Source organism: Bufo gargarizans, chromosome 6 (genome assembly GCF_014858855.1).
Source record: "Bufo gargarizans isolate SCDJY-AF-19 chromosome 6, ASM1485885v1, whole genome shotgun sequence".
In the NCBI taxonomy this organism is placed as follows: domain Eukaryota; kingdom Metazoa; phylum Chordata; class Amphibia; order Anura; family Bufonidae; genus Bufo; species Bufo gargarizans.
In genome coordinates, this window is record NC_058085.1 from 28,431,765 (window position 1) to 28,457,910 (window position 26,146).

The 26,146-nt window shown below is 47.4% G+C and overlaps 1 long non-coding RNA gene across 1 annotated transcript in view; it reads right to left on the reverse strand.

The window, feature by feature from the left end:
• Positions 1 to 21,671, reverse strand: part of LOC122942536 — a 35,332-nt gene extending 13,661 nt beyond the window's left edge. Inside the window, exon 1 of the long non-coding RNA XR_006390587.1 lies at positions 21,578 to 21,671. This is a non-coding gene — a long non-coding RNA (uncharacterized LOC122942536). The remainder of the gene's footprint in view (positions 1 to 21,577) is intronic.
• Between the last annotated feature and the right edge of the window lie 4,475 nt (positions 21,672 to 26,146).

Genomic DNA, 26,146 nt, shown 5'->3' on the forward strand with positions numbered 1-26,146 from the left:
CCTGTCCCTAAGGCGTCTATCTATACGGATAGAAAGGGACATAACTGCATCAAGGGAAAAGGGGGTCTCATACAATGCAAGCGCATCCTTAACCCTTTCGGATAACCCAGAGCAGAACTGACTCCTGAGCCGGGTCGTTCCATTGGGTATCCGAAGCCCACCTACGGAAGTCAGAGCAATACTCCTCTACCGGCCGCTCTCCTTGTAGGAGTCTCCGTAATTTTGATTCAGCCAGTGCGACTCGGTCAGGGTCGTCATATACGAGACCCAAGGCCCCGAAAAACTCATCCACTGACCGAAGCGCCTGAGAATCAGTAGGTAAAGAGAATGCCCAGGACTGCGGGTCCCCCTGCAGCAGGGAAATAACCACACCCACCCGCTGTTCTTCATTACCAGAGGAGTAAGGGGCGCAGTTTAAAGTATAATTTACAGGCCTCACGGAAAGTCAAAAACTTGTCCCTTCCCCCAGAAAATCTGTCAGGGAGAGGGACCTTGGGTTCCGCAACAACCTGGATACCAGTAGCAACCGCTGGGCTTGCGGTCTGTTGTAATTGCTGCTGTTGCTGGAGGACCGACGCCTTCAATCCTGCCACCTCCAAAGACAGGCCATGAAATTGTTCGGACAGAGCAGCAATTTGATCCATACTGGATTCTAAGTAGGTAAAAAAAATATATATATTTTTTTTTTCCTACACAAAAATAAGGGCCAGATATAATGTAATGACCGGCAACATGCACAGGGAGGAAAAAGGGAAAGTCCTGCCCAAGGGAGAGGGAAAGGTGGTGACCCCTAACTCTCCTCGCGGCTGGCACCTGACTGCCCTGACGTCCCTAGACGGGTTCCTCACCCGTGCGGCGATCACGTGCCTAAACCCTGGCTTTCCCTGAAATGAACCCTAGATAATGAACGGGCCGGTGGGATCGCTAGTCCTCACCACTGCACTAAGAGGGAAACACCAGGGAGAGGACAGACAAACACAGACAAACACAAACACCCAGGTGGACGACAACAACTGTCTACAAAGGTCCAACAGGGATCCGGAGGGTAGAGTTCTAAGGCAGCACTCAGAACGCAGCAACACAGCTCCAGTGGGTCAGAATAGATGTCCAGGCAGGAAGCTCTATATCTGGCAACCAGAGAAGTGTGAGAGGGGAATATAAGGAGGATTGGGAGTGCTGGACAAGGAACAGCTGAGAGAAGGAGCTACGGATCCCTGAGTGAGCCAAAAAGGGTTTGCAAAGCAAACCCAGAAAGCTACAATAAGGAAACATCCCTATCTTACATACAGCGTGCAGCCAACCGCTGCGACCTCCTGACCCCGGGTACAACGGAGTCAGGCGTGGCTCTAGACACCCTCGTGACATTCTGTCACCCCCCAAAAGTCATTTTTCATTTTTGGGCTAATTTAAATCCTTATAGTGTGATTATTTAATATAGAGGGCTCTTACTTTTTTCTGTTGCTTAGTTTCTTTAAAAACTGCACTTTTATAATATGTTAATTACATTGCAGCCAGCAAGTAGGGCGGTTACTTGCTGGTAGCCGCCGCATTCTCCTTTAAAAAAAAACACCCCCTCCTCCTGTTGATTGACAGGGCCAGCGAGCGCTCTCCTCCTCCGGCTGGCCCTGTCTGCAATTCAAATCCCGCGCCTGCGCCTTACGTGTCTTCATTCGGCGCAGGTGCTGAGAGAAGGACGCTCGCTTCCTCAGCACTCCCTCACTGCGCCTGCGCCGATGATGTCACCTCTAAACCTGAAAGAGAAGACGTCATCGGCGCAGGCGCACTGAGGAAGTGCTGAGGAAGCGAGCGTCCTTCTCTCAGAGCGCCTGCGCCGAATGAAGACAGGTAAGGCGCAGGATTTGAATTGCAGACAGGGCAGGATAAGGAGAGCGCTCGCTGGCCCTGTCAATTAACAGGAGGAGGGGGCGTTATTTTGAAAGGAGGATGCGGTGGCTACCAGCAAGTAACCGCCCTACTTGCTGGTAGCAGGGTGAATCGCAAGGCCATCACTAGAAACAGAATTAAAAACTACGTTTTTAAATGAATCGACTGCGGATATATGATCTGAAGGTCGATTTTCTCATGCCCCTAGATGCTGCTGCAGTTATTTCTGGGCGATTCTTAGAGACGTGTTCAGACTAGAACTGTATTTGACGCTGTTTGCTGCGCAAGGTGCACATTGAATGCTTGTAGCTGAAGGACACTGAGATCAGTGACCACCATAACCCACGAAGGTGCAGAGCGGTTCCTTATACACACCACCCTTTAAGGACTGGCATTGGTGTGCTATCGATAAGTGTGATATACTGAGGGGTGTGATACACCCTGCGATTTTGCAAGTTCTCCCACTTAGAAATCATAGAGGGGTCTTAAATTCACATTGTAGATCACGGGTGTCAAACACAAGGCCCGCGGGCCGAATCCGGCCCGCCAGACCTTGTCATGTGGCCCGCGTAGCCGCCGCCGGCCTTCACCTTTTTATTATCATTATCACTTACACCCGATACAGGAGCCGGGAGGATCAGCTGTGAGGGAGGCGGTACTTACATCTACAATCGCTCGCCGAGAGGAGGGAGGAGGCAGGCTGGGAGGATGGGCACTGGCAGTGTGAGTCATACATCACGCGCCTGCGCCGCCCACTTTATGAATGAAGCAGGCGGCGTGGGCGCATGTTGTATGACTCACACTGCCAGCGCCTGTCCTCCCGGCCTGCCTCCTCCCTCCTCTCGGCGAGCGCTTGTAGATGCAAGTACCGCCTCCCTCACAGCTGATCCTCCCGGCTCCTGTATCGAGTGTAAGTGATAATGATAATAAAAAGGTGAAGGCTGGTGATTGTGAAACTTGAAAGGGGGGAAAGACCGTATGTGAATGGCTACTGGGCTGGCGCTGCTGAAAGGGGTTAATTATAACTACTGTGGGAGCAAAGGGGGGAATAATTAGCTACACTGAAGAGGAGACTGAAAGGGGTTAATAAATACTGTGAATGGGGGACTGCTGAAAAAGGGGTTAATAACTACTGTGAAGCCCCTTCACAGTAGTTAACCCCTTTCAGCAGTCTTCACAGTATTTATTAAACTCAGCAGTCCCCCTTCAGTGAAGGGGGGACTGCTGGGGTTAATAACTACTGTGAAGGGGGACTGCTGAAAGGGGGAAATAACTATGAAGAGGGGGCTGCTGAAAGGGGTTAATAACTACTGTGAAGGGGGCTGCTGAAAGGGGTTAATAACTACTGTATTAACCCCTTTCAGTCCCCTCTTCAGTGTAGTTATTTATTCCCTCTTTTGCTCCCACAGTAGTTATAATTAACCCCTTTCAGCAGTCCCAGCAGGGGACTGCTAAAAGGGGTTAATAACTACTAGGGGGGGGGCTTGGGGGGTGACACAATTTTCTACTGCACCGGGTGACACCAGCCCTAGCAACGCCACTGTCAGCGCTCCTTATGCGATTATATACATACGGTAACCATTAACTATTAGAGATACGATTATACAGTGAGTGGACACATAGTCCTACAGATACAACCGGCCCTTTGAGGGTGACCAAACTGCTGATGCGGCCCCCGATGCATTTGAGTTTGACACCCCTGTTGTAGATGCATTCCTACTCTGAGAGACAAAATAAAAAAATAAAAATTCAGGATATCACATTGTATGAATTTTTAAGAATTTATTTGTCTTGCACTGCTGAACATAAGCATTTGAACACCTGAGAAAATCAGTGTTAATATTTGGCACAGAAGCCTTTGTTTGCAGTTACAGAGGTCAAACGTTTCCTGTAGTTATTGACCAGGTTTGCACACACTATAACAGGGATATTGACCCACTCCTCCACACAGATCTCCTCTAGATCTGTAAGGTTTCGGAGCTGTCGCTGAGCAACACAGAGTTTCAGCTCCCTCCAAAGATGTTCTATTGGATTTAGGTCTGGAGACTGGCTAGGCAACTCCATAACCTTCATATGCTTCTTACGGAGTCACTCCTTCGTTATCCTGGCTGTGTGCTTCGGGTGGTTGTCATATTGGACCCATCTTCAATGCTCTGACTGAAAGAAGGACGTTGTTGCTCAAAATCTCACAATAAATGGCCCCATTCAATCTCCTTAATACAGTGCAGTCATCCAGTCCCCTTCGCAGAAAAGCACCCCCAAAGCATGATGTTACCACCCCCATGCTTCACCGTAGGGATGGTGTTCTTGGGATGCAACTCATCCTTCTTTTTCCTCCAAACACGACGAGTGAAGTTTAGACCAAAAAGTTATATTTTGGTCTCATCTGACCACATGACTTTCTCCCATGCCTCCTCTGGAGCAGTCAGATGGTCATTGGCAAACTTCAGACGCGTCTGGACATGTGATGACTTGAGCAGGGGAACCTTCCATGCAATGCAGGATTTGAAACCATGACGGCGCAGTGCTCTACTAACAGTGACCTTTGAAACTGTGGTCCCAGCTCTCTTCATGTCATTGACCAGCTCCTCCCTTGAAGTTCTGGGCTGATTCCTCACCTTTCTTATCAGCGAGGTGAAATCTTGCATGGAGCCCCAGTCCGAGAGAAACTGACAGTCGTCTTTAGCCTCTTCCATTTTCTAACAATTGCTCCAACAGTTGATTTATTTTCACCAAGCTGTTTGGCAATTGCCCCTTAGGCCTTTCCAGCCTTGTGGATGTTCACAATTTTGTCTATGGTGTCTTTTGACAGCTCTTTGGTCTTGCCCATGGTAGTAGCTGGCGTCTGACTGACTGTGGGGTGGACAGGGGTCTTTAAAGACCTCAGACAGTTGCTACTAAGTTAGATTAATGAGTGGAGTAGAGGTGGACTTTTTAAAGGCACAGTAACAGGTCTTTGAGAGCCAGAATTCTTGCTGTTTCTCAGGTGTTCAAATACTTATATTCAGCAGTGCAAAACAAATAAATTCTGTAAAAATCATACAATGTGATTTCCTGATTTTTATTTTTTATACAATGTGAATTTCAGACCCCTCCATGATTTCTAAGTGGGAGAACTTTCAAAATCGGGTGTTCAAATACTTCTGTTCCTCACTGTATATAGAGGGACAAATGCTATTGGAGTAACTAATTGCAACTGGTGTGATATACCTGTTGTCCCCCCCCCCCAAAAAAAAAAACAAATTGAGGGGTGTGATATGCCTATAACATACTTTCTAACATAGAAAGTATATAGTGCATTTGTATTGTGCAGCAGTTATGCTGCGATACCGTAGGTTAATAGAGTGACAAGCGCTATTGGAACAACTATTTGCAACGGGTGTGATATACCCGTTTCCCCAAAATAATGATTAATGGGTTTGATATACCTGCTTAAACCAAATATTGACTGAGGCCTGCAATATTCCTGCTTCCACAAAATACTGATTAAGGGGTGCGATATACCTGTTTCCACCAAATATTGATTAACGGGTTCAATATACCTGCTTTCACAAAATACAGATTGAGGGGTGCGATATACCTGCTTCCACAAAATACTGATTAAGGGTTTTTTATATACCTGCTTCCACAAAATACTGATTGAGGGTTTTTTTATATACCTGTTTCCACCAAATATTGATTGAGGCCTGCAATACACCTGCTTCCACAAAATACTGATTAAGGCCTGCGAGATAACTGCTTTCACAAATACTGATTCAGGGATGCGATACACCTGCTTCCACAAAATACTGATTAAGGGATTTGATATACCTGCTTCTACAAAATACTGATTGAGGGGTGCGATATACCTGCTTCCACCGAATATTGATTAAGGGGTTCAATATACCTGCTTCCACAAAATACAGATTGAGGGGTGCAATATACCTGCTTCCACCAAATATTGATTAAGGGGTTCTATATACCTGCTTCCACAAAATACAGATTAAGGGGTTTTTATATACATGCTTCCACAAAATACTGATTGAGGAGTACGATATACCTGCTTCCACCAAATATCGATTAAGGCAGTGCTCCAGACTAAAAAAAATACCTAGTAGCCATTGGCTCCTGAACTAAAACATTTATGAGCCAAATCAAATTTTTAGTCGCCAAATCGAAACAGAATAAAAATTTTGGTATCGTGACAACGCTACGCCGATCAGATCGGCGTAGGGTTGTTTTGATACCAAAATTTTGATTTGCTTTCATCACCATAAAAAAGTATTGCGATACTCAATACAGCTCAAAAAAAAAAAAAAAAAGCTGCGTGCATTTGGCCCATAATAGAACAGTCCTATCCTATTTTTTGGGGTGACAAGTTGACTAAAAAATGGCGAATGCTCACCGCATAGGAGATATTTTTTAATAATTTAATAGCTTGGACAACGCTGTGTAATATGTTTTATTTATTTATTGTTTATATATTTTATATGTAAAATTAGGAAAGGGGGGATTTAAACTTAATATTTTAGGGTACTTTCACACTAGCGTTTTTCTTTTCAGGCACGGAGTTCCATAGGAATGTATTAGTGCCGGATCTGGCATTCAAAATACCAGAATGCACCCGCACTAAATGCAGACCCATTCACTTCTATGGGGCTGTGCACATGAGCGGTGATTTTCACACATCACTTGTGCGTTGCGTGAAAATCGCAGCATGCTCTATGTTGTGCGTTTTTCACGCAACGCAGGCCCCGTAGAAGTTAATGGGGCTGCGTGAAAATTGCAAGCAAGTGCAGATGCGGTGCGATTTTCACTCATGGTTGCTAGGATGAAAGTCTATTCACTGTATTATTTTCCCTTATAACATGGTTATAAGGGAAAATAATAGCATTCTTTAATACAGAATGCATAGTAGAAGGTCAATATGATAAACATTGGTGGCGCAGTGCACCCCCCAACACCCCAGTATAATAAACATTGGTGGCACAGTGCGCCCCCCCAATATAATAAACATTGGTGGCGCAGTGAACCCCCCAACACCCCAGTATAATAAACATTGGTGGTGCAGTGCGCCCCCCCCCCAATATAATAAACATTGGTGGCGCAGTGCGCCCCCCCCCCCCCAACACCCCAGTATAATTAACATTGGTGGCGCAGTGTGCCACCCTCAATATAATAAACATTGGCGGCGCAGTGGGCAGTGCCAATGAGGGTTAAAAAATAATTAACTCACCTCCTCCAATTGATCGTCTCCTGTTCTTTCTTCAGGACCTGTCAAAGGACCTGTGGTGACATCACTGTGCTCATCACATGATCCATCACCATGGTAATGGACCATGTGATGAGCTCAGTGACATCACCACAGGTCCTGAAGAAAGAACAGGAGACCGGCAGCTACGCGATCAACTGGAGGAGGCGAGTTAATTTTTTTTTATTATTTTTTAACCTAACCCTCATTGGCACTTCCCACTGAGCCACCAATGTTACTTATACAAATACAGGAGCCAGGTGCCGGAATCAAATAGCCGGCACCCGACCTTTGTGACAGGGAGCTGCGATCAGCGGCAGTTAACCTCTCAGGTACCGCACCTGCAGGGTTAACTCAACTGCGGCTGATCGCAGCTCCCTGTCAGAGGTCGGGTGCCGGCTATTTGATTCCAGCACCCGCCTCCTGTATTTGTATTACAGGTCAGTGATCTTCATTGGTGGCGCAGTGGCCACAGCCCCTCCCCTCCTCTTCCCGTCTCTCTCCTGATTGGGGGGCGGAAGCAGCACAGGGGGGAGGGAGAGACTCCTTCTCCACTGCGCTGCTGAGAATTCTAGAGTCTGACTCACGGTTCTTTTAACTCAAAGAATCGAATGAGTCTCTAACTAAGTCGGATCTTTAGATTCTTTTAACCTGAGACTCATTCGATTCTTTCTCAGACTCCCTGTACTTGTGTCAGTGACTCAGACTCAGAGCTGCTAGTGCTTGCCTCAGCTCTGATTGGTTGGTGGGCGGGGAGGGGAGGGGCTGGCAGAAGCAGCTTCCACTCTAGGATCAGATTACACTTCTCCCGAGCCCCTCCCCTCCCTGCTGCCAGTGGCTCTGCTATTGTGTGCTGTGACTCACTGACTCAGACTGAGAAGAACATCGGCGGCGGCGGGGCAGAGAACTTTCAGCTCCTGTGCCCGCCGCTGTTCAACTGCAGGGCTGCGGTGGCGGGTCTACTCGCAAATGGCGACAAGACCAAAAAGTCTTGTCGCCATTTGTAACTTCTAAGTCGCATTGGCGACCATTTTGGTCGCCATCTGGAGCCCTGTAAGGGGTTCTATATACCTGCTTCCACAAAATATTGATTAAGGGTAGGGTTGAGCGAACCCAAACTGTAAAGTTCGGGTTCGTACCGAACTTTAGGATTTTTGGACCACGGAACCGAACATTTCAGTAAAAGTTTGGGTTTGGGCTCAGTGGGTTAATGGTGCTTTTTGAAAGGCTGCAGGGCAGCCAATCAACACGCGTTTAACTCGTGTGCCCTTTTAAGCCATCACAGCCATGCCTACTAATGGCATGGCTGTGATTGGCCAGTGCAGCATGTGACCCAGACTCTATATAAGCTGGAGTCACATAGCACTGCACATTACTCTGCTCTGATTAGTGTAGGGATAGGATGCTGCTGCTGTGAGGGAGAGAATAGGACAGAATCTTTAATCAGAAGTAGGGTTGTTGCGGTTATCGGAATTTCGATACCCAATCGATACCTTTCTCCCGGTATCGATACAATACCAGGATTTCCATTTTTTCGATACTGGCCTGCGCTTCTGGGTAGTCTAGTATCACAGAACATGAGCGCGCTGCTGTCGGTGCGATCATGTTCTCTCAGCAGCACAGGGGAGAAGGAAGCAGTGTCTCACTTTCCCCCTGTGCTGCTGCTGCTGCCACCAGTGAATGGAGAGAGGGGCAGAGGAGGGGCGGGTGCACTGCACCACCAATGATAGGACTTTTCCTACACAGAACAGCAGCGCCCAGCGATGTCCCAGCCCATACTATTATTCCTGGGCGCCGCTCCATTCGCCCGCTGTGCCCCATTACTGTCTCCTCTCCTGCTCCATATGCCAATTACTATCGGAGCAATAAGGAGGAGACATCAGCTTCTCTAGTGGGTGTTCCTTCTCCCTGCGCTGCGATTGGACAGCGCTACAGCCAGGGGAGAAGGAACGCCCACTAGAGAAGTTGCTGTCTCCTCCCCATTGCTCCGATAGTAATTGGCATATGGAGCAGGAGAGGAGACAGTAATGGGGCACTGCGGGCGAACGGAGCGGCGCCCAGGATTAATGGTAAGTGCTGGGACATCGCTGGACGCCACTCTGTGTAGCCTAATACTTAGTCTGGACTCATATAAAGAAGTATTTAACACATAATACAGGAGGCAGGTGTCGGCTGCAGAATCGCATTGCCGGCACCCTGCCTCTGACAGGGAGCTGCGATCAGCAGCAGTTAACCCCTCAGGTGTGGCACCTGAGGGGTTAACTGCCGCTGATCTGCTACCAGTACCCGCCTCCTGTATTAAGGGGTAATTATCATTGGTGGGGCAGTGCGCCCCCCCTCAACCCCCCACCCCATTAAAATCATTGGCACAGTGTCTCCTCCCCCCAGTATAAAATCATTGGTGGCAGTGGCCACAGGGTCCTCTCCCCCTCATTGGTGGCAGTGGCAGCTTCTGATCGGAGCCCCAGCAGTGTAATCCTGGGGCTACGATCAGTTACCATGGCAGCCAGGACGTTACTGAAGCCCTGGCTGCCATGGTAACATCCCTGATGCTGTGTGCACAGAGCACAGAGCAGCAGGGACTGTGTGAGGTCCTATTCACCCTGATGGAGATCTATCAGGGTGAATAGGACAAGGGATGAAAAAAATCCCAGGTTCTGGCCCCTAAGGGGGGAAATAGTAATTAAATAAAAAGTGTAAAAAAAATAAAAGTTTTAAAAAAGAAAACACCAAAATATTAAGTATGGATCACCCCCTTTCCCAATTTCACATATAAAATGTATAAACAATAAATAAACATATCACATATCGCCACTTCAGAAAAGTTCAAACTATTAAAATAAAAATAAAAATATCTGAACGCCGGAACAGAAAAAAATAAAACAAAAACTGTGCGATTCGCCAATTTTTAAAATGCGGAATGCACGTGGCTTTTTAGGTTTATTTTTTTGCGTGGCATCTTGTATCGCAATACTTTTTTATGGTATCGAAACCGAATCAAAAATTTGGTATCGCAACAAATCTAATCAGAAGTACTTGTTAATTCAGAGATCTACCTAGATTTTGTTTTGTGGGTGCAGTGCACAATCTTTTTACCCTGCCCTGAGCCCAGTGACCCAGAAAAATAACTTTTATCCATTTGTTAGTTAGGTGGGCGGCGGCCATTTTATGCAAGTTCTGTGCAACAGCACAGCATACGTGCCTTTGTGACAGTCAAATAGAAGCTTGAACTACTGCAATTATATTCTGGGTTTAAAAAAAAATAAAAAAAATCACCCATTTTTGGAAAGACCCTACATCTGTGGCCTTTGCAGCATTAGTCAGTGTGCAATTTAAGCTAGAAATACAGCAATAATTTTCTGGGTTTTAAAAAACACCCTTTTTGGGCAAAATACTCAATTTTACAGCCCTTGCAGCATCCGTCATTGTGAGATACACCCTTTAGATACTGCTGTTCTATTCTGTTATAAAAAAAAAACATTTTTGGGGGGCATGCTCCTAAATTTGAGAAATATAAGGACAGCGTCAAATAAGGGAGGTGGCCCCGGTCGTGGTGCTGCTGGTGAAGCTCCTGTTGCAGGGAGAGGACGTGGTCGATCTATGCAAGCTACGCGCACAAGTGAAACACCTTCCTCAGGTGCGAGTAGGCGACAGAACCTGCAGCGGTATTTGGTCTGGCCTAATGCAGCTCTACGAATGGTGAGGACAGAAAAAGTACAGGCGATAGTAGATTGGGTTGCTGACAGTACCTCCAGTTCCTTTACATTGTCTCCCACCCAGTCTCCTGCTGAAAGACCACAGTTGGCACCTGCAGCCGATGTCCATCAGTCTTTCACCTCACCCCCTTGCAAATCACCAAGCAGTCTGACCCCCAAGTCATGCAGCAGTCTCTTCTGCTTTTTGATGACTCTGTCAGCAGGGTTTCCCAAGGGCATCCACCCAGCCCTGCCCCAGAAGTGGAAGAGATTGAGTGCACCGATGCCCAACCACTTATGTTTCAAGATGAGTACATGGGAGGACCACCGCAGCACGTCTCGGATGATGACGAAAGACAGGTGACAACTGCTATGGCTTTTTCGAAAGTGTGCAGACCGACAAGGAGGGCAGGGGTGAAGACTTGGTGGAAGATGATGGTCTTCGACCCCACATGGAATCAAGGTCGTGCGAGTGACCTGTGTAGTTCGGAGGAAGAGGCGGTGGTCCCTCAGAGCCACCAGCACAGCAGAAGAGGGAGCAGGGTGCAAAAGCGGAGCGGCCGTCCCCTAGACAGTAAGCCTGCTACTGCCCACCGCAGCAAGGGACCGAGCACACCAAAGCCAGCTCCAAGGAGTTCCCTGGCTCGGCAGTTCTTCAGACAACGTGCTGACGACGAGTGGTTTGCACGCTGTGCAATCAGATCCTAAGCGAGGCATAAACTTTCTCAACCTTAGCACAACCTGCATGACCAGGCATCTAAGTTCAAAGCACGAGCTGCAGTGGAGTAGACACCTCAAAAACTGCTGCAGTCTTTGCCTCTTCATCCACCTCTGGAGTGACAGTGCCACCTGCCACCCCGCAAACAGAGGATCTGTCAGCAACACCACCACCCGGGTCACCAAGCATCTCCACAATGTCACATGGAAGCGTTCAGCTCTCCATCTCCCAAACACTGGAGCGGAAGAGGAAGTACCCCCCTACCCACCCGCGATCCCTGGCCCTGAATGCCAGAATTTTTAAATTACTGTCCTTTAAAATGTTGTCATTCCGTCTGGTAGAGACTGAGAGTTTTAAAAGCCTTATGGCGGTGGCTGTCCCAGCCGCCACTACTTTTCCAGGCATGCCATCCCTTCCCGGCACAACTAAGTGGGGGACAAAATCAGGTGTGCACTGCGCAACGCCATCTGTGGCAAGGTCCACCTAACTACGGATACGTGGACCAGTAAGCACAGTCAGGGCCGTTATATCTCCATAACAGCACACTGGGTAAATGCAGTGGCGGCTGGGCCTGAGGCGGATAGCAGTTTGGCGTATGTCCTTCCACCACCGAGGATTGCAGAGCGCTTCAGTTTGCCTCCTGTTGTTTCCTCCTCCTCCTCCGCTTCCTCATCCTGTCCCGGCAACTCATCCGGTCAGCGTAACACCTTCACCACCAGGGATAAACGACAGCAGGCAGTTTTAAAATGTATCTGTTTGGGGGACAAACCCCACACCGCGCAGGAGCTGTGGACGGGCCTTGAACAACAGACCTATGAGTGTTTGGTGCCAGTGAGCCTCAAGCCCGGCCTGGTGGTGTGCGATAATGGGAGAAATCTCGTAGCAGCTCTGGGACTAGCCGGTTTGACACACATCCCTTGCCTGGCGCATGTGCTGATATTGTTGGTGCAGAGGTTCCTGAAAAATTACCCCGATATGTCAGAGCTGCTGCAGAAAGTGCGAGACATCTGTGAGCGATTTCGGCGTTCTCACCATGCTGCTGCTCGCCTGTCAGCGCTGCAGCGTAACTTTGGCCTTCCCGCTCACCGCCTCATATGCAACATGCCCACAAGGTGGAACTCTACCTTGCACATGCTGGCCAGACTGTGCGAGCAGCAGCAGGTGATAGTGGGGTTTCAGCTGCAGCACGCACGAGTGAGTCGCTCTGCGGAACAGCACCACTTCACCACCAATGACTGGGCCTCCATCCGAGACCTGTGTTCCTTGTTGCGCTGTTTTGAGTACTCCACCAACATGGCCAGTGCGCATAACGCCGTTCTCAGCGTTACTATCCCACTTCTATGCCTCCTTGAAAAAACACTGCTGGCGATGATGGAAGAGGATGTGGCACAGGAGGAGGAAGAGGGATCACTTCATAGGTTTTCTGGCCAGTCATTCACAAGTGGCTCTGAGGGTGGGTTCCTGCACCCACAAACGCCAGGGACACAATTGTCCAGCCAGGGCTCAATTCTGGAGCATGACGAGGTGGAGGATGAGGAGATGGAGGAGGAGGAACACTGTTCACAGCAGGGTGGAACCCAAACCAGCTCATGGCCATCACTGGTGCATGGCTTGGGGGATACAGAGGACACAGACGATACACCTCCCACAGAGGACAGCTTTTCGTTGACTCTGGGCAGCCTGGCACACATGAACGATTACATGCTGCAGTGTCTCCGCAACGACCGCCGAGTTGCCCACATTCTAACTTGTGCTGATTACTGGGTGGCCACACTGCTGGATCCCCATTACAAGGACAACGTACCATCCTTAATTCCGTCACTGGAGCGTGATTGGAAGATGCGCGAGTACCAGCGCACGCTGGTGGACGCTCTGCTGGTGGCATTCACACCTGACAGCGGGGGCACAGTGGAAGCACAAGGTGAAGGCAGAGGAGGAGGAAGAGGTCGCCAACGCAGCTGGGGCACCAGCACCTCATAAGGCATGGTTAACATGGCCAAAATGTTGAAAAGCTTTGTCAGCACGCCACAACAACCAGCACCACCAGCTAATATGGAACGTCTTAGCAGGAAGCAGCATTTCAGCAACATGGTGGAGCAGTATGTGTGCACACGCCTACACGTACTGAATGACGGGTCTGCCCCGTTCAACTTCTGGGTCTCTGAATTGGGCACATGGCCTGAGCCTGCCCTTTATGCCTTGGAGGTGCTGGCCTGCCCTGCAGCCAGTGTATTGTCGGAACGTGTGTTTAGCATGGCAGGGGGCGTTATCACAAACAAGCACAGCCGCCTGTCCACAGCCAATGTGGACAAGCTCACGTTCACTAAAATAAACCAGGCATGGATCCCACAGGGCTTGTCCGTACCTTGTGCAGGATAGACATGTACAGTCATGTGAAAAAATTAGGACACCCTTTGAAAGCATGTGGTTTTTTGTAACATTTTTAATAAAAGGTTATTTCATCTCCGTTTCAACAATACAGAGAGATTAAAGTAATCCAACTAAACAAAGAAAACTGAAGAAAAGTCTTTTCAAGATCTTCTGTAAATGTCATTCTACAAAAATGCCTATTCTAACTGAGGAAAAAGATAGGACACCCTCACATGTATTCCCTCTTAAATTGGCTCAGATCTCACACAGGTATATCACACCAGGTGCACATAATTAGTAGATCGTTACTCTGCATGTTGAATGAGGCTTGCCCTATTTAAACCTCAGACATTTAGTTTGGTGTGCTCCTGACTGTTGAAGTGAGAGTGAGCACCATGGTGAGAGCAAAAGAGCTGTCAGAGGACTTCAGAAAAAAGATTGTAGCAGCCTATGAGTCTGGGAAGAGATTTAAAAAGATCTCAAAAGATTTTGAAATCAGCCATTCCACTGTCCGGAAGATAGTCTACAAGTGGAGGGCTTTCAAAACAACTGCCAACATGCCCAGGACTGGTCGCCCCAGCAAGTTCACCCCAAGAGCAGACCGCAAGATGCTAAAAGAGGTCTCCAAAAACCCTAAAGTGTCATCTCGAGAACTACAGCAGGCTCTGGCTACTGTTGATGTAGAAGTACATGCCTCTACAATCTGAAAGAGACTGTACAAGTTTAACTTGCATGGGAGGTGTGCAAGGAGGAAACCTTTGCTTTCCAAGAGAAACATCGAGGCCAGACTGACATTTGCCAGAGATAAAGTTGACAAAGACCAGGACTTCTGGAATAATGTTCTTTGGACAGATGAGTCCAAAATTGAATTATTTGGACACAACAGCAGAGGACATGTTTGGCGTAAACCAAACACAGCATTCCAAGAAAAGAACCTCATACCAACTGTGAAGCATGGAGGTGGAAGTGTCATGGTTTGGGGCTGCTTTGCTGCAGCAGGACCTGGTCAGCTCACCATCATAGAATCCACGATGAATTCTACTGTGTATCAGAAGGTGCTTGAAGAACATGTGAGACCATCAGTTAGAAAATTAAAGCTGAAGCGGAACTGGACCATGCAACATGACAATGACCCAAAACATACTAGTAAATCAACCAAAGATTGGCTGAAAAAGAAGAAATGGAGAGTCCTGGAATGGCCAAGTCAAAGTCCAGATTTGAATCCCATTGAGATGCTGTGGGGTGACTTGAAAAGGGCTGTACGTGCAAGAAACCCCTCAAACATCTCACAGCTGAAAAAGTTCTGCATTGAGGAGTGGGGTAAAATTTCCTCAGACCGATGTCGAAGACTGGTAGATGGCTACAAGAACCGTCTCACTGCAGTTATTTCAGCCAAAGGAGGTAACACTCGCTATTAGGGGCAAGGGTGTCCTATCTTTTTCCTCAGTTAGAATAGGCATTTTTGTAGAATGACATTTACAGAAGATCTTGAAAAGACTTTTCGTCAGTTTTCTTTGTTTAGTCGGATTACTTTAATCTCTCTGTATTGTTGAAACGGAGATGAAATAACCTTTTATTAAAAATGTTACAAAAAACCACATGCTTTCAAAGGGTGTCCTAATTTTTTCACATGACTGTATACCGGCCTTAACCAGCCATTGTTATACTACAGCGCAATTGCTCATTGTTGCATTTTGGATATTTTACACTCTTTTGGAGTGTAACCTAACTTTTGAAAAAATGTAAATTAAAACCAAATGCCAGTGTTGGCTACCTCGTCCTCCTCCACCGCCGCTTCCACCTGCACCGCTACGTCCACCGTATACTTTGTACGTATTTTATTTTAGGTCATTTCACTAATTTGTCTGTTACATTTTTGGGTGTGATATATCACTGCTCTACCTAGTAGACAAGTAACATTTTACAAATTTGTCTGTGACATATTTTCGGGTGAAATTCACCAATTTTTGGGTGTAATATAGCCCGGGTGTACCTAGTAGACAGGTAAAAAAAAAAATCACTAATTTGTCTGTTATATTGTCAGGTGACATTTTACCAATTTTGCCGTATACAAACCCCTGCTCTGCATAGGTGACAGGGAATTCAATTTCAAAAATTCTTCTTTAATTGATGCGCGCCCTCCTTTCATTCAATGCTTAAACTTTAACAACTTGTCCCACTGTCACGGCAGACAGGATATCAGATACACAGATAAACAAGTTTCTAGGCGAGAAGCTGGGGATAAGGTCACCTCCTAGCAAATCCCTAACAGCTCTCCCTATACTGCTATGCCCACATTCAGACCCTTAAGGTGGGAATAATGTGTCCTCATGCCTGGGCTGAAAATACCCTAGAATCCCTGAGATGGTGAAAGGGGAATAGGGGCAGCCTGCTCCCTCAGAACCTGGAAGGGACAGACGTAACTCAAACAGCCTAGACAGCAAACCACAAGAAATCAGAAACCAACTTATCTTATCTGAGCAGGAACAGCCAATCCTTCCTTCCTTGCTTCCAAAGCCAGAGAGAAGCTATAACCCGCACGGAACACTGGGAGGGGGAGTAATTTAAACCAACGACCCCACCAAGTGCACCTGAAGGCAGGCGAATCTAGCATGACTCCAAAACAAAATAAAAAACTAGACACATGCTGCTAATCTGGCAGACCTCCGCACATAGTCTGAGCAGGGCATGACACCCACATTTGCGCTTCAATAATTTGTCCCACTTTTCCGCTCGATCATATTTAATTTAAAAAAAATTTTTACCTCCCTTGGATGTGGTCTCTCTTTCTCAGGCTCCCTCTCCGGCGTGGAACCCTGATTCGCCGATAACCGTGATCAACATGGTAGGCTCAGAAAAGAACATCGAAAGTTGATAGAGAAGATATCCAAATGGATGGTGGACGTCACAGGGACGTGCGATCAGGAAGAAGTTATCTAGAGTCAACAAAGCGGCAGCAGGGCCTCTCCTGGCTAACGTTTCCAAATCCTAAACACATAAGTGACATTCCCTATAATTTTGTATTAATAATTCCAATAACAGGGCATCTTAAGAGTCCTGTATTGTTATTTATCGTCACTACCTCCCCAAGTCGGGAGTGGGTAATTGCCGTGCGCCCCCTCCTTTCCGTCTAATCTTCTGTTTCAATAACTTCTCCCACATTTCCGCTCGATCACAATTACATTTCATCCATTTATCTCCCTTGGATGTGGTCTCTCTTTCTCAGGCTCCCTCTCCGGCGTGGAACCCTGATTTGCCACTAACCGTGATCAACATGGTAGGCTCAGAAAAGAACATCGAAAGTTGATAGAGCAGAGATCCAATTAGATTGTGAACATCACGGGGACGTGCGACATGGTGGGGCAGTATGTGTGCACACGCCTACACGAACTGACTGATGGGTCTGCCCCCTGCAACTTCTGGGTCTCCAAATTGGGCATATGGCCTGAGCTTTACGCCTTGGAGGTGCTGGTGTGCCCTGCGTTATCACAGGTTATATTTCCCAATATTTTGGGGTGTACCCTAATTTAAAAAATAAAATTTAAAACCAAAATCCAGTGTAGGCTACCTCCTCCTCCTCCACATCCACTGCCTCCTCAACCTCCTACTCCATATGGACCTCGTCCTCCTAGATGAAGAATATAATTTTTTATTTTTATGTATTTTGTTAAGTAATTTCCCTATCCACATTTGTTTGCAGAGCACTTGCCATGCTCTTAACGACATTTTGTTGGCATTTGCAGCCCTCTTCCATGACATTTTTACAGCCATTTTAGTGCTCAAAAGTTTGGGTCCCCATTGACTTCAATGGTGTTCGGGGTCAAGTTCAGGTCATGAACTCGAACTTTTTTGTGAAGTTCGGTCGAACCCGTCAAACCCGAACATCCAGGTGTCCGCTCAACTCTAATTAAGAGGAATGATATACCTGCTTCCACAAAATACAGATTGGTAACTGTTGTATTTTTATTTTTTTTATTTTTTTTTTGAGTATTGGATTGTGGTGATTAGTATCTCCTTGGTGGCCCTATTTCAACTTTTCACTGTGTATTCAATAACCCCTTAATTCCACAGTTTAGTTCCCTCTACTGCCTACTTTTACCTGTGCTTGAAATCAGGTTGCTAGGCAGGGTCCGTCTATCTGTTGCTATGCAGGGTTCGTCTATGTGTTTAAAGGATGGAGGACGCAGAAGCTTGCAGCCTGCAAGGTCAGATTACAGACAGCCAGGGACTATAAGTAAATGATTAGAGCCAGGTCCTCCCCAGCAGCTGATAACAGTGCCTGGGCTGTGTGCACTTCTCCCTGTCCCTGCGCTTGGCAGACGCTCCCTCACTCAGCAGAGCTGGAGAATGCAGAGTTGAAGCAGCGCAGACCAGGGAAGGGAGATCTGCCGTCTGCTCAGTGTATAAATGGAAGCAACATGTGGTAAGAGGACCCCTTTGTGCTGCAGGAGATAGATTAACCTTTTAGGGGGAGGGCTCTGGTTACTGACACTTTTGGGGGGGTATTGTTACTGGCTAGTGAGAGCAGGCGGGATTAGCCTCAGGGTGAGGGCAGTGGCGGCCATCTTAACTGAATAGTGAAATTGTCGTTTTATGCAGACTGGTTGCTATGGGCTGAATCTTATTAAATATGGGGTAAGTCAGTCTAATAGTAACCGATTCTGGAATATCATGTTATTGGTAACTACATATATGAAAATTTAAATTAGGGTCTAAATGTGACAGTTATCCTTTAAGGGGTTGCGATATACCTGCTTCCACCAAATACTGATTGAGGCCTGCGATATACCTGCTTCCACAAATATTGTTCTTCTGTAGGGACTTTGGCACCGGGTCATTTTGAAAATGACAGGCAGAGGAAGAGGCAGGCCGTTCTGCAGGGGTAGTAGGGGTTAGGCAGGTGCACCAGGCCGGAGCCTAAGTCGGAAGTTGGAGAAGGTGCGTGCGATTACGTCAAAGGACGCACCAGAGTTGTATAAGTGGCTCACTCAGCCTTCCGCTTCTGCACCCTCCTCAAACTCTGTATCTGAACCCTCCTCACTCTGCTGTGTGCACCCCCAAAGACACCACCACCATAGCCCATACCTATTTAAAACAGTTATATAATGATCCTACTGTTAATATATTGAGTAGAACTGTATACTGAACTGGTGATATGTATGTTTACTTACAGTTCCACCATACAAGCGAACTACTGAGCCATACAATCATACAATCCAAACAAATTGCATACAAATGTGAACTGCTCATACCAGATCATAAGCAATTGTATAGAGCAAACTTCAAACCAAGTAGAGCAAGTGAACTATTGGTTAACCTCAGATATACCTCTCCGAGAGATCATAAAGTGCTTAAATAACGTAAAGTGAGAGTACAGATACTGAAGAGAGAAATATGTCCACCATTTTATGTTGAATGACAAGATTTAACAGTTGAACCACCATCTTATGCATACCGCCATTTTATGATACTTTATTCAACACGTGTTATGTACATGGACTATCTGCTGCGGAGGCGGCAGTGTTATATATGAAGAAAAGTTGAAGTTTATAAAGAAGTTATTTCAAGCATTTGCTGTGCTCTTTAAACCTACTGCTTCCATAGAACGGTGCTAGAGGAATTACAGAGTAATAGACAGTCTGGTTAGACTAAAAGTCAGAGATACCAAAATTCTTCTAATGCCACAGCGCAAAAGGCACTTCATAGTGCTGCGCCTGCCACAGTGGAACTATTACCCTCAAAGGTGAAGCGATAGCGCTCCTCAACTTGCACAGTAAAGAGTGTATTAGAGCAGCGGAGCGCCAGCATATACCGCTGCGCAGCAACTGTTCCCTGAGTAAGCAAGCAAAGACACCACAGAGAAGCTACCATTGAGGCCACAGAACGTGTGCATTAGTCAAACTGTAGCCGACTCTTCAAGTGGCAGAATGGCAAGGTGTCACGATGGGGAGTGGGGGGAAAACCCCCACCGTACAATGTAAAAGGGATAGGGGTAGCAGATAGACCAGGCTGCCAAGAATAGGGAGCTGGTCACCTCCTATAGTATCCCTAAATCTGGCCCTGTTCTCCTAACTGTATGAGCTGACCCTTAAGGTAGGAGGGCCCATACACTGGAACCTCAGAACCCTGAAATCCCTGAGGTTAGGAGACAGGGAATAGAGACAACCAGGTTCTTCCAAGACACGGATGAACCAGAGTCTCCACAGGCCTAGCTGCAGGGAAAAGTGGACGACTGAATACAGCAACAGAGTCGGCAGGTAAGAACACCAGAAACACACTTACCTGCCGCAGCCACCACGACTGGAACCCGTGCATAAGTACAGGCGCCCACACACGAAATAGGACACCGTACAAACAACGCCACACACAGGTATACAGCACTCCTGATACTGCCTGGGCCCCATACAGCAAGGTGCATGGCAGCCCCAGGCAGCACTGCATACAGACTTATGGTTCACCCCTCCGAGAAACCAACCCCCTTCCGGAGGGACAACACACACAGGGAAACGTCTCACATCTCTGAGGTCTCCTGGATATGTCTTCTATATAACGCCCCCTCCTCAAGTCCACGTCTCTGACATCTCCTGTATATGTCTTCTTTATAACGCCTCCTCCTCCAGTTCACGTCTTTGGTATCTCCTGGATATGTCTTCCATATAATGTCCCCTGCTCCAGTCCACATCTCTGAGATCTCCTGGATATGTCTTCTATATCACACCCCCTGCTCCAGTCCATGTCTCTGTGATCTCCTGGATATGTCTTCTATATAACGCCCCCTGCTCCAGTCCACGTCTCTGAGATCTCCTGGATATGTCTTCTATATCACACCCCCTGCTCCAGTCCACGTCTCTGAGATCTCCTGGATATGTCTTCTATATAACGCTCCCTCCTCCAGTCCACGTCTCTGAGATCTCCTGGATATGTCTTCTATATAACGCCCCCTGCTCCAGTCCACGTCTCTGAGATCTCCTGGATATGTCTTCTATATAACGCTCCCTCCTCCAGTCCACGTCTCTCACATCTCCTGGATATGTCTTCTATATAACGCCCCCTGCTCCAGTCCACATCTCTGAGATCTCCTGGATATGTCTTCTATATAACGCCCCCCGGTCCAGTCCACATCTCTGAGATCTCCTGGATATGTCTTCTATATAACGCCCCCTGCTCCAGTCCACATCTCTGAGATCTCCTGGATATGTCTTCTATATAACGCCCCCTGCTCCAGGCCACGTCTCTGAGATCTCCTGGATGTCTTCTATATAACGCCCCCTGCTCCAGTCCACGTCTCTGAGATCTCCTGGATATGTCTTCTATATAACGCCCCCTCCTCCAGTCCACCTCTCTGAGATCTCCTGGATATGTCTTCTATATAACGCCCCCCGGTCCAGTCCACATCTCTGAGATCTCCTGGATATGTCTTCTATATAACGCCCCCTGGTCCAGGCTTATGTTGTACCTGAAGGAGGGGAAGACCGGTCCGCGAAACGCGTTATACGTTAGAAGTGAACTCTTGTCATTTGTTTCTTATTTTAATATCTTTAAGCTGGTGTCCTGCCCCAGAAGCCTGCGCGCTTACTTCATTTATGTTCTCAGGAATCTGTTGATCACCAGCAGACAGATCTATGGATCCTTCTGGCTGTGGAGCCTTATATGTGTGGATGTGATGAGTGTTCCACTTACCTGGGGGCAGGCGTGTCCTCCTCTGACAACCCTTCACTATGGAGCCTCCTGGGCTGTAATTTCTACCACCATGTGCAGGAGTCGGGCTCCAGGCTGTGCTGCAGGAGAAGGTACAGGACCTGTGTGATGTCATAACCATGTGACCATGTGTGGGCGGAGTCAGGCTCCAGTCTGTGCTGCGGGAGAAGGTACAGGACCTGTGATGATGTCATAACCATGTGACCATGTGTGGGCGGAGTCAGGCTCCAGGCTGTGCTGCAGAAGGTACAGGACCTATGTGATGTCATAACCATGTGATCAGGTGTGGGAGGAGTCAGGCTCCAGGCTGTGCTGTAGGAGAAAGTACAGGACCTGTGATGATGTCATAACCATGTGATCATGTGTGGGAGGAGTCAAGCTCCAGGCTGTGCTGCAAGAGAAGATACAGGACCTGTGATGATGTCATAACCATGTGATCATGTGTGGGAGGAGTCAGGCTTCAGGCTGTGCTGCAGGAGAAGGTACAGGACTTGTGATGATGTCATAATCATGTGTGGGAGGAGTCAGGCTCCAGGCTGTGCTGCGAGAGGAAGTAAAGGACCTGTGGTGATGTCATAACCATGTGATCATGTGTGGGAGGAGTCAGGCTCCAGGCTGTGCTGCAGGAGATGGTACAGGACCTGTGATGATGTCATTCCCATGTGATCGTATGTGGGAGGAGTCATGCAGATCACATGACCAGGATTATCTGCTCCCTGTACACAGGTCTCTGCTGTACTGCTTGTAATCCCAGTCTGTATGTAGCAGAGCTGTAAACCTGTAACGTTTGTATAGATGAGCTGTATCCGTGTAATGTCTGTGTAGTTGAGCTGTATGTGCATACAACCGAGCTGTTTATGTGTAATATGCCTCTGAAGACTTGTATCAGTGTGTGCAGCAGAGCTGTGTATGTGTAATGTTCAGTTACTACAGCTGAGTCTCTGTCGTGTCCATGTAGCAGAGCTGTGTATGTGTAATGTTCAGTTACTACAGCTGAGTCTCTGTCATGTCCATGTAGCAGAGCTGTGTATGTGTAATGTTCAGGTACTACAGCTGAGTCTCTGTCATGTCCATGTAGCAGAGCTGTGTATGTGTAATGTTCAGTTACTACAGCTGAGTCTCTGTCATGTCCATGTAGCAGAGCTGTGTATGTGTAATGTTCAGTTACTACAGCGGAGTCTTTGTCATGTCCATGTAGCAGAGCTGTGTATGTGTGATGTTCAGTTACTACAGCGGAGTCTCTGTCATGTCCATGTAGCAGAGCTGTGTATGTGTGATGTTCAGTTACTACAGCAGAGTCTCTGTCATGTCCATGTAGCAGAGCTGTGTATGTGTGATGTTCAGTTACTACAGCGGAGTCTTTGTCATGTCCATGTAGCAGAGCCGTGTATGTGTAATGTTCAGTTACTACAGCTGAGTCTCTGTCATGTCCATGCAGCAGAGCCGTGTATGTGTAATGTACAGTTACTACAGCTGAGTCTCTGTCATGTCCATGTAGTAGAGCTGTGTATGTGTAATGTTCAGTTACTACAGCTGAGTCTCTGTCATGTCCATGCAGCAGAGCTGTGTATGTGTAATGTTCAGTTACTACAGCGGAGTCTCTGTCATGTCCATGTAGCAGAGCTGTGTATGTGTAATGTTCAGTTACTACAGCTGAGTCTCTGTCATGTCCATGTAGCAGGGCTGTGTATGTGTAATGTTCAGTTACTACAGCTGAGTCTTTGTCATGTCCATGTAGCAGAGCTGTGTATGTGTAATGTTCAGTTACTACAGCTGAGTCTCTGTCATGTCCATGTAGCAGAGCTGTGTATGTGTAATGTTCAGTTACTACAGCGGAGTCTTTGTCATGTCCATGTAGCAGAGCTGTGTATGTGTAATGTTCAGTTACTACAGCTGAGTATCTGTCATGTCCATGTAGCAGAGCTGTGTATGTGTAATGTTCAGTTACTACAGCTGAGTCTTTGTCATGTCCATGTAGCAGAGCTGTGTATGTGTAATGTTCAGTTACTACAGCGGAGTCTCTGTCATGTCCATGTAGCAGAGCTGTGTATGTGTAATGTTCAGTTACTACAGCGGAGTCTCTGTCATGTCCATGTAGCAGAGCTGTGTGTGTGTAATGTTCAGTTACTACAGCGGAGTCTCTGTCATGTCCATGTAGCAGAGCTGTGTGTGTGTAATGTTCAGTTACTACAGCTGAGTCTCTGTCATGTCCATGTAGCAGAGCTGTGTGTGTGTAATGTTCAGTTACTACAGCTGAGTCTCTGTCATGTCCATGTAGCAGAGCTGTGTGTGTGTAATGTTCAGTTACTACAGCGGAGTCTCTGTCATGTCCATGTAGCAGAGCTGTGTATGTGTAATGTTCAGTTACTACAGCGGAGTCTCTGTCATGTCCATGTAGCAGAGCTGTGTATGTGTAATGTTCAGTTACTACAGCAGTGTCTCTGTCATGTCCATGTAGCAGAGCTGTGTATGTGTAATGTTCAGTTACTACAGCTGAGTCTCTGTCATGTCCATGTAGCAGAGCTGTGTATGTGTAATGTTCAGTTACTACAGCTGAGTCTCTGTCATGTCCATGTAGCAGAGCTGTGTATGTGTAATGTTCAGTTACTACAGCTGAGTCTTTGTCATGTCCATGTAGCAGAGCTGTGTATGTGTAATGTTCAGTTACTACAGCTGAGTCTCTGCCATGTCCATGTAGCAGAGCTGTGTATGTGTAATGTTCAGTTACTACAGCTGAGTCCCTGTCATGTCCATGTAGCAGAGCTGTGTATGTGTAATGTTCAGTTACTACAGTCTCTGTCATGTCCATGTAGCAGAGCCGGCGATGTAATCTGCTGGTATCGGGGCTCTGTCTGTGCTCAGGAGATGTTTAGGGGTAACTCTGTCCCTTTTCTCCATATCAGTTATTAGAAATGATGTCAGCGATACCTTATGTCGGGGCAGATGTAGGATTTCCGCTGTGGGGGGGGGGGGGGGGGGGGGGGTTACAATTATTATCCTATGTTATATTTTAGTTTTAGTTTTAAAGGATTTTCGCTGTAGTTGTTTGAGCTTCTCTGCTGCTCCATTCCAATGGGGGAACATGGGCCCCGTTCTCATGATGGCAGGGGCCCCCAGCGATCCGATCCCTACAATTCCTGGGACAGCCCCGCCCCTTTAAATGCCCCGCCCCTTTAATAGCCCCGCCTTGCGTCATTGGCCGAATTTGAATGATGAGATTTTAGTCGGCGGAGATTAGGAAAACACAGAAAAAAACACTTGAGATTCGTTTTGGGTCCGATTCACTAAAGTTATGAAAAAGTTTGGTTCGGACACGATTCAGGCCAAACCGACGTTGCTCCACTTCCCCTAAAAGCTGGTATCTGACCCCCTCCAGCCTCCTAGGAGTCATCACTTTTAGGAAAACTTGTTCTCATTTATTTGTTATGATTTTCCTTTTCCCCCACAAGCCCCGGACCCCAATGACGGCAATAGTAACTGATGTCTGACCCCGACATACATAGCGGTGGGGAAAGGCGCTATCCTACAGCGTGTGTAATACCGCGCCGCCCCGGTTACGTGTTCTGCTTCCAATAATTGCCCCTTATCGGAGGCAGAAGACGATTAAACACACGGGTATGGGGTAGAAAATATTACCAAGGGGCTTGGGTGACCAAGTGTCCAAAAATTATGCCTTGACCGGGTCAGAATGCCGCCTGTACGAAGAACCACAGGAGAAGAAGGGGCTTGGGTGACCAAGTGTCCAAACATGATGCCTTGACCGGGTGGGAATGTCCGCCTGTACGAAAAACCACAGAAGAAGAAGGGGCTTGTTGTGAACGAGCCTAAAAAACGTCTCCCTTCTAATTGGGAGCAGCAGCAGCAGCGGTGCGGATGTGGGAAGGGGACGGGACTGATAAAGTGGCAGCAGCAGGAGCGGTACAGCATGGGACATACAGGGCTGTCTATGGGTAGTAGTAGAGTAGTGGTGGTGGGGGTAGTAGTAGTGATAGTGGTGGTGGGGGTAGTAGTGGTGATAGTGGCAGCAGATGCTTTATGTTAATGGTGGTGACAGTAGGAGAGTAACAGTGAGGAGCAGCAGCTGAGGCAGATGAAGCAGCAGCCATACGGTACATGTTGGCAGAAAGGCCGCAGCATAATGGAGGCAGCAGCAGCCTTACGGGAGATGACGGTCAGCAGTAGAGATGATTCACAACAAATCCGAATTTCGTGGTAACAAAGAGCAATTTTTCCTAAAACGGTGCCTAAAATGGCAGCTACATGTGGGAGGACATGGGGCAAGGAACTCTTATATGTCACGGGTAGTACGGGGAAGGAAAGACAACACAACCAAAGGGAACAACAACAAAACAACTACAGACTAGGCCCCAAGCCTAGGGAATAAAGAGGTCACCTCCTAGCAAACCCTGACTCTCTCCCTAAGCTGCTAACCACATGTGCAAATCTCAAAGGTAGAAATGCACATGCACTGGAACCTGAGACTGCAGAAACACTGCACCAAACCCTCAGCTTAGGGAACAGGGGAAAGAGGCAACCGGCTCCTACCAAACT